Source organism: Oncorhynchus kisutch, unplaced genomic scaffold, assembly GCF_002021735.2.
Source record: "Oncorhynchus kisutch isolate 150728-3 unplaced genomic scaffold, Okis_V2 Okis06b-Okis10b_hom, whole genome shotgun sequence".
In the NCBI taxonomy this organism is placed as follows: domain Eukaryota; kingdom Metazoa; phylum Chordata; class Actinopteri; order Salmoniformes; family Salmonidae; genus Oncorhynchus; species Oncorhynchus kisutch.
In genome coordinates, this window is record NW_022261983.1 from 14,163,678 (window position 1) to 14,171,656 (window position 7,979).

The 7,979-nt window shown below is 37.5% G+C and overlaps 1 pseudogene; it reads right to left on the reverse strand.

Annotated features, from left to right (window-relative positions):
- Positions 1-7,662: 7,662 nt before the first annotated feature.
- The window catches only part of LOC116359955 (regulator of G-protein signaling 9-like), a 31,430-nt pseudogene continuing 31,113 nt past the window's right edge, over positions 7,663-7,979 (reverse strand).

Here is a 7,979-nt window from a genome sequence, read left to right on the forward strand (position 1 = left end):
ATACAGACAGTACACACACACAGACAGTACACACACATACAGACAGTACACACACATACAGATAGTACACACACACACACACACACAGACAGTACACACACACACACACACACACACACAGACAGTACACACACATACAAACAGTACACACACACAGACAGTACACACACATACAGACAGTACACACACATACAGATAGTACAGACACAGACACAGACAGTACACACACAGACACAGACAGTACAGACACAGACAGTACACACACAGACACAGACAGTACACACACACACATTCAGACAGTACACACACACACACATTCAGACAGTACACACACACACATTCAGACAGTACACACACACACACACACACATACAAACAGTACACACACATACAGACAGTACACACACACACAGACACATTATCAATGTTCAGAAGCAGCAGGTTCATAAAAGGATTCAGGTTTTATTACATATTTTATAATAAGGGTCAGAGACCTGATTATCAGAACAGAGGTAGAGGGAAACAGACAGACGGAGTGAGTGTTGGAACCAGACAGACAGACAGACAGACAGACAGAGTGTTGGAACCAGACAGAGAGACAGACAGACAGAGTGAGTGTTAGAACCAGACAGACAGAGAGACAGACAGACAGAGTGAGTGTTGGAACCAGACAGACAGAGTGTTGGAACCAGACAGACAGAGAGACAGACAGACAAAGTGAGTGTTGGAACCAGACAGACAGAGAGACAGACAGACAAAGTGAGTATTGGAACCAGACAGACAGACAGACAGACAGACAGACAGACAGAGTGAGTGTTGGAACCAGAGAGACAGACAGACAGAGTGAGTGTTGGAACCAGAGAGACAGACAGACAGACAGAGTGAGTGTTGGAACCAGACAGACAGACAGAGAGACAGACAGACAGAGTGAGTGTTGGAACCAGACAGACAGACAGACAGACAGACATACAGCGTGAGTGTTGGAACCAGACAGACAGACAGAGTGAGTGTTGGAACCAGACAGACAGACAGACAGAGTGAGTGTTGGAACCAGACAGACAGACAGAGTGAGTGTTGGAACCAGACAGACAGACAGAGTGAGTGTTGGAACCAGACAGACAGAATGAGTGAGTGTTGGAACCAGACAGACAGACAGAGTGAGTGTTGGAACCAGACAGACAGACAGAGTGAGTGTTGGAACCAGACAGACAGACAGAGTGAGTGTTGGAACCAGACAGACAGACAGACAGACAGAGTGAGTGTTGGAACCAGACAGACAGACAGACAGACAGACAGACATACAGCGTGAGTGTTGGAACCAGACAGACAGACAGAGTGAGTGTTGGAACCAGACAGACAGACAGACAGAGTGAGTGTTGGAACCAGACAGACAGACAGACAGAGTGAGTGTTGGAACCAGACAGACATACAGAGTGAGTGTTGGAACCAGACAGACAGACAGAGTGAGTGTTGGAACCAGACAGACAGACAGAGTGAGTGTTGGAACCAGACAGACAGACAGACAGAGTGAGTGTTGGAACCAGACAGACAGACAGACAGAGTGAGTGTTGGAACCAGACAGACAGACAGACAGAGTGAGTGTTGGAACCAGACAGACAGACAGAGTGAGTGTTGGAACCAGACAGACAGACAGAGTGAGTGTTGGAACCAGACAGACAGACAGAGTGAGTGTTGGAACCAGACAGACAGACAGACAGAGTGAGTGTTGGAACCAGACAGAGAGAGAGACAGACAGACCGAGTGTTGGAACCAGACAGACAGACACAGACAGACAGACAACTAACTATAACTGGTATCTATCTAGTTACAGACTGGTAACTATAACTGTTATCTATCTAGTTGCAGACTGGTAACGATAACTGTTATCTATCTAGTTATAGACTGGTAACGATAACTGTTATCTATCTAGTTATAGACTGGTAACGATAACTGTTATCTATCTAGTTATAGACCGGTAACGATAACTGTTATCTATCTAGTTATAGACTGGTAACGATAACTGTTATCTATCTAGTTGCAGACTGGTAACAACTGTTATCTATCTAGTTGCAGACTGGTAACGATAACTGTTATCTATCTAGTTACAGACTGGTAACTATAACTGTTATCTATCTAATGCAGACAGGTAATGATAACTGTTATCTATCTAGTTGCAGACTGGTAACAACTGTTATCTCTCTGGCTGTGTATCAGTTGATATAGTAGTATGTTGTGTATCAGTATGTTGTGTATCAGTTGATGTAGTAGTATGTTGTGTATCAGTTGATGTAGTAGTATGTTGTGTATCAGTTGATGTAGTAGTATGTTGTGTATCAGTTGATGTAGTAGTATGTTGTGTATCAGTTGATGTAGTAGTATGTTGTGTATCAGTTGATGTAGTAGTATGTTGTGTATCAGTTGATGTAGTAGTATGTTGTGTATCGGTTGATGTAGTAGTATGTTGTGTATCAGTTGATGTAGTAGTATGTTGTGTATCAGTTGATGTAGTAGTATGTTGTGTATCAGTTGATGTAGTAGTATGTTGTGTATCAGTTGATGTAGTAGTATGTTGTGTATCAGTTGATGTAGTAGTATGTTGTGTATCAGTATGTTGTGTATCAGATGATGTAGTAGTATGTTGTGTAGTAGTATGGTGTGTATCAGTTGATGTAGTAGTATGTTGTGTAGTAGTATGGTGTGTATCAGTTGATATAGTATGTTGTGTATCAGTTGATGTAGTAGTGTGTTGTGTAGTAGTGTGTTGTGTAGTAGTATGTTGTGTAGTAGTATGTTGTGTAGTAGTATGTTGTGTATCAGTATGTTGTGTATCAGTTGATGTAGTAGTATGTTGTGTAGTAGTATGTTGTGTATCAGTTGATGTAGTAGTATGTTGTGTAGTAGTATGTTGTGTATCAGTTGATGTAGTAGTATGTTGTGTAGTAGTATGTTGTGTATCAGTTGATGTAGTAGTATGTTGTGTAGTAGTATGTTGTGTATCAGTTGATGTAGTAGTATGTTGTGTAGTAGTATGTTGTGTATCAGTTGATGTAGTAGTATGTTGTGTAGTAGTATGTTGTGTATCAGTTGATGTAGTAGTATGTTGTGTAGTAGTATGTTGTGTATCAGTTGATATAGTAGTATGTTGTGTAGTAGTATGTTGTGTATCAGTTGATGTAGTAGTGTGTTGTGTATCAGTTGATGTAGTAGTATGTTGTGTATCAGTTGATGTAGTAGTATGTTGTGTATCAGTTGATGTAGTAGTATGTTGTGTATCAGTTGATGTAGTAGTAGTTGATGTAGTAGTATGTTGTGTATCAGTTGATGTAGTAGTATGTTGTGTATCAGTATGTTGTGTATCAGTTGATGTAGTAGTATGTTGTGTATCAGTTGATGTAGCAGTATGTTGTGTAGTAGTATGTTGTGTATCAGTTGATGTAGTAGTATGTAGTTGTGTATCAGTTGATGTAGCAGTATGTTGTGTAGTAGTATGTTGTGTATCAGTTGATGTAGTAGTATGTTGTGTATCAGTTGATGTAGTAGTAGTTGATGTAGTAGTATGTTGTGTATCAGTATGTTGTGTATCAGTTGATGTAGTAGTATGTTGTGTATCAGTTGATGTAGTAGTGTGTTGTGTAGTAGTATGTTGTGTATCAGTTGATGTAGTAGTATGTTGTGTATCAGTTGATGTAGTATGTTGTGTAGTAGTATGTTGTGTATCAGTTGATATAGTAGTATGTTGTGTAGTAGTATGTTGTGTATCAGTTGATGTAGTAGTGTGTTGTGTATCAGTTGATGTAGTAGTATGTTGTGTATCAGTTGATGTAGTAGTATGTTGTGTATCAGTTGATGTAGTAGTAGTTGATGTAGTAGTATGTTGTGTAGTAGTATGTTGTGTATCAGTTGATGTAGTAGTATGTTGTGTATCAGTATGTTGTGTATCAGTTGATGTAGTAGTATGTTGTGTATCAGTTGATGTAGTAGTATGTTGTGTATCAGTTGATGTAGTAGTATGTTGTGTATCAGTTGATGTAGTAGTGTGTTTGTGTAGTAGTATGTTGTGTATCAGTTGATGTAGTAGTATGTTGTGTATCAGTTGATGTAGTATGTTGTGTAGTAGTATGTTGTGTATCAGTTGATATAGTAGTATGTTGTGTAGTAGTATGTTGTGTATCAGTTGATGTAGTAGTGTGTTGTGTATCAGTTGATGTAGTAGTATGTTGTGTATCAGTTGATGTAGTAGTATGTTGTGTATCAGTTGATGTAGTAGTAGTTGATGTAGTAGTATGTTGTGTAGTAGTATGTTGTGTATCAGTTGATGTAGTAGTATGTTGTGTATCAGTATGTTGTGTATCAGTTGATGTAGTAGTATGTTGTGTATCAGTTGATGTAGCAGTATGTTGTGTAGTAGTATGTTGTGTATCAGTTGATGTAGTAGTATGTTGTGTATCAGTATGTTGTGTATCAGTTGATGTAGTAGTATGTTGTGTATCAGTTGATGTAGTAGTATGTTGTGTATCAGTTGATGTAGTAGTGTGTTGTGTAGTAGTATGTTGTGTATCAGTTGATGTAGTAGTATGTTGTGTATCAGTTGATGTAGTAGTATGTTGTGTATCAGTTGATGTAGTAGTATGTTGTGTATTGTAGTGGAAAATCGGTTCAAATATGACACAACCAAGAACTTTGTGAAAATCAATATAGACTTTTAATACAACAGTATCATAAGCCGGAGCGGTCCGCGGAACACACACTTTTTCAGAGCACAGTATCAGTTGATGTAGTAGTATGTTGTGTATCAGTTGATATAGTAGTATGTTGTGTATCAGTTGATGTAGTAGTATGTTGTGTATCAGTTGATGTAGTAGTATGTTGTGTAGTAGTATGTTGTGTATCAGTTGATGTAGTAGTATGTTGTGTATCAGTTGATGTAGTATGTTGTGTAGTAGTATGTTGTGTATCAGTTGATATAGTAGTATGTTGTGTAGTAGTATGTTGTGTATCAGTTGATGTAGTAGTGTGTTGTGTATCAGTTGATGTAGTAGTAGTATGTTGTGTATCAGTTGATGTAGTAGTATGGTGTATCAGTTGATGTAGTAGTGTGTTGTGTATCAGTTGATGTAGTAGTATGTTGTGTATCAGTTGATGTAGTAGTAGTTTATGTAGTAGTATGTTGTGTAGTAGTATGTTGTGTATCAGTTGATGTAGTAGTATGTTGTGTATCAGTATGTTGTGTATCAGTTGATGTAGTAGTATGTTGTGTATCAGTTGATGTAGCAGTATGTTGTGTAGTAGTATGTTGTGTATCAGTTGATGTAGTAGTATGTTGTGTATCAGTTGATGTAGCAGTATGTTGTGTAGTAGTATGTTGTGTATCAGTTGATGTAGTAGTATGTTGTGTATCAGTTGATGTAGTAGTAGTTGATGTAGTAGTATGTTGTGTATCAGTATGTTGTGTATCAGTTGATGTAGTAGTATGTTGTGTATCAGTATGTTGTGTATCAGTTGATGTAGTAGTATGTTGTGTATCAGTTGATGTAGTAGTATGTTGTGTATCAGTTGATGTAGTAGTATGTTGTGTATTGTAGTGGAAAATCGGTTCAAATATGACACAACCAAGAACTTTGTGAAAATCAATATAGACTTTTAATACAACAGTATCATAAGCCGGAGCGGTCCGCGGAACACACACTTTTTCAGAGCACAGTATCAGTTGATGTAGTAGTATGTTGTGTATCAGTTGATATAGTAGTATGTTGTGTATCAGTTGATGTAGTAGTATGTTGTGTATCAGTTGATGTAGTAGTATGTTGTGTAGTAGTATGTTGTGTATCAGTTGATGTAGTAGTATGTTGTGTATCAGTATGTTGTGTATCAGTTGATATAGTAGTATGTTGTGTAGCAGAGGGCCCCTACACAGTCCCTGTTCTCTGTGTGTTGATATAGTAGTGTGTTGTGTAGCAGAGGGCCCCTACAGACAGTCCCTGTTCTCTGTCCATCTGAACTAAAGTAGATTTTATCATCAGCAGATTCATTCTCAGTACAGTAAATGGCCTTAACACAACACAGGTACTCAACAGACAATAGTTTATTTCCCTCAATCAACCAATCCGTACTGGTATCAGTTGATATAGTAGTATGTTGTGTAGTAGTATGTTGTGTATCAGTTGATGTAGTAGTATGTTGTGTATCAGTTGATGTAGTAGTAGTTGATGTAGTAGTATGTTGTGTAGTAGTATGTTGTGTATCAGTTGATGTAGTAGTATGTTGTGTATCAGTATGTTGTGTATCAGTTGATGTAGTAGTATGTTGTGTATCAGTTGATGTAGTAGTATGTTGTGTATCAGTTGATGTAGTAGTATGTTGTGTATCAGTTGATGTAGTAGTGTGTTGTGTAGTAGTATGTTGTGTATCAGTTGATGTAGTAGTATGTTGTGTATCAGTTGATGTAGTATGTTGTGTAGTAGTATGTTGTGTATCAGTTGATATAGTAGTATGTTGTGTAGTAGTATGTTGTGTATCAGTTGATGTAGTAGTGTGTTGTGTATCAGTTGATGTAGTAGTATGTTGTGTATCAGTTGATGTAGTAGTATGTTGTGTATCAGTTGATGTAGTAGTAGTTGATGTAGTAGTATGTTGTGTAGTAGTATGTTGTGTATCAGTTGATGTAGTAGTATGTTGTGTATCAGTATGTTGTGTATCAGTTGATGTAGTAGTATGTTGTGTATCAGTTGATGTAGCAGTATGTTGTGTAGTAGTATGTTGTGTATCAGTTGATGTAGTAGTATGTTGTGTATCAGTATGTTGTGTATCAGTTGATGTAGTAGTATGTTGTGTATCAGTTGATGTAGTAGTATGTTGTGTATCAGTTGATGTAGTAGTGTGTTGTGTAGTAGTATGTTGTGTATCAGTTGATGTAGTAGTATGTTGTGTATCAGTTGATGTAGTAGTATGTTGTGTATCAGTTGATGTAGTAGTATGTTGTGTGTAGTAGTGTGTTGTGTATCAGTTGATGTAGTAGTATGTTTGTGTATCAGTTGATGTAGTAGTAGTTTATGTAGTAGTATGTTGTGTAGTAGTATGTTGTGTATCAGTTGATGTAGTAGTATGTTGTGTATCAGTATGTTGTGTATCAGTTGATGTAGTAGTATGTTGTGTATCAGTTGATGTAGCAGTATGTTGTGTAGTAGTATGTTGTGTATCAGTTGATGTAGCAGTATGTTGTGTAGTAGTATGTTGTGTATCAGTTGATGTAGTAGTATGTTGTGTATCAGTTGATGTAGTAGTAGTTGATGTAGTAGTATGTTGTGTATCAGTATGTTGTGTATCAGTTGATGTAGTAGTATGTTGTGTATCAGTATGTTGTGTATCAGTTGATGTAGTAGTATGTTGTGTATCAGTTGATGTAGTAGTATGTTGTGTATCAGTTGATGTAGTAGTATGTTGTGTATTGTAGTGGAAAATCGGTTCAAATATGACACAACCAAGAACTTTGTGAAAATCAATATAGACTTTTAATACAACAGTATCATAAGCCGGAGCGGTCCGCGGAACACACACTTTTTCAGAGCACAGTATCAGTTGATGTAGTAGTATGTTGTGTATCAGTTGATATAGTAGTATGTTGTGTATCAGTTGATGTAGTAGTATGTTGTGTATCAGTTGATGTAGTAGTATGTTGTGTAGTAGTATGTTGTGTATCAGTTGATGTAGTAGTATGTTGTGTATCAGTATGTTGTGTATCAGTTGATATAGTAGTATGTTGTGTAGCAGAGGGCCCCTACACAGTCCCTGTTCTCTGTGTGTTGATATAGTAGTGTGTTGTGTAGCAGAGGGCCCCTACAGACAGTCCCTGTTCTCTGTCCATCTGAACTAAAGTAGATTTTATCATCAGCAGATTCATTCTCAGTACAGTAAATGGCCTTAACACAACACAGGTACTCAACAGACAATAGTTTATTTCCCTCAATCAACCAATCCGTACT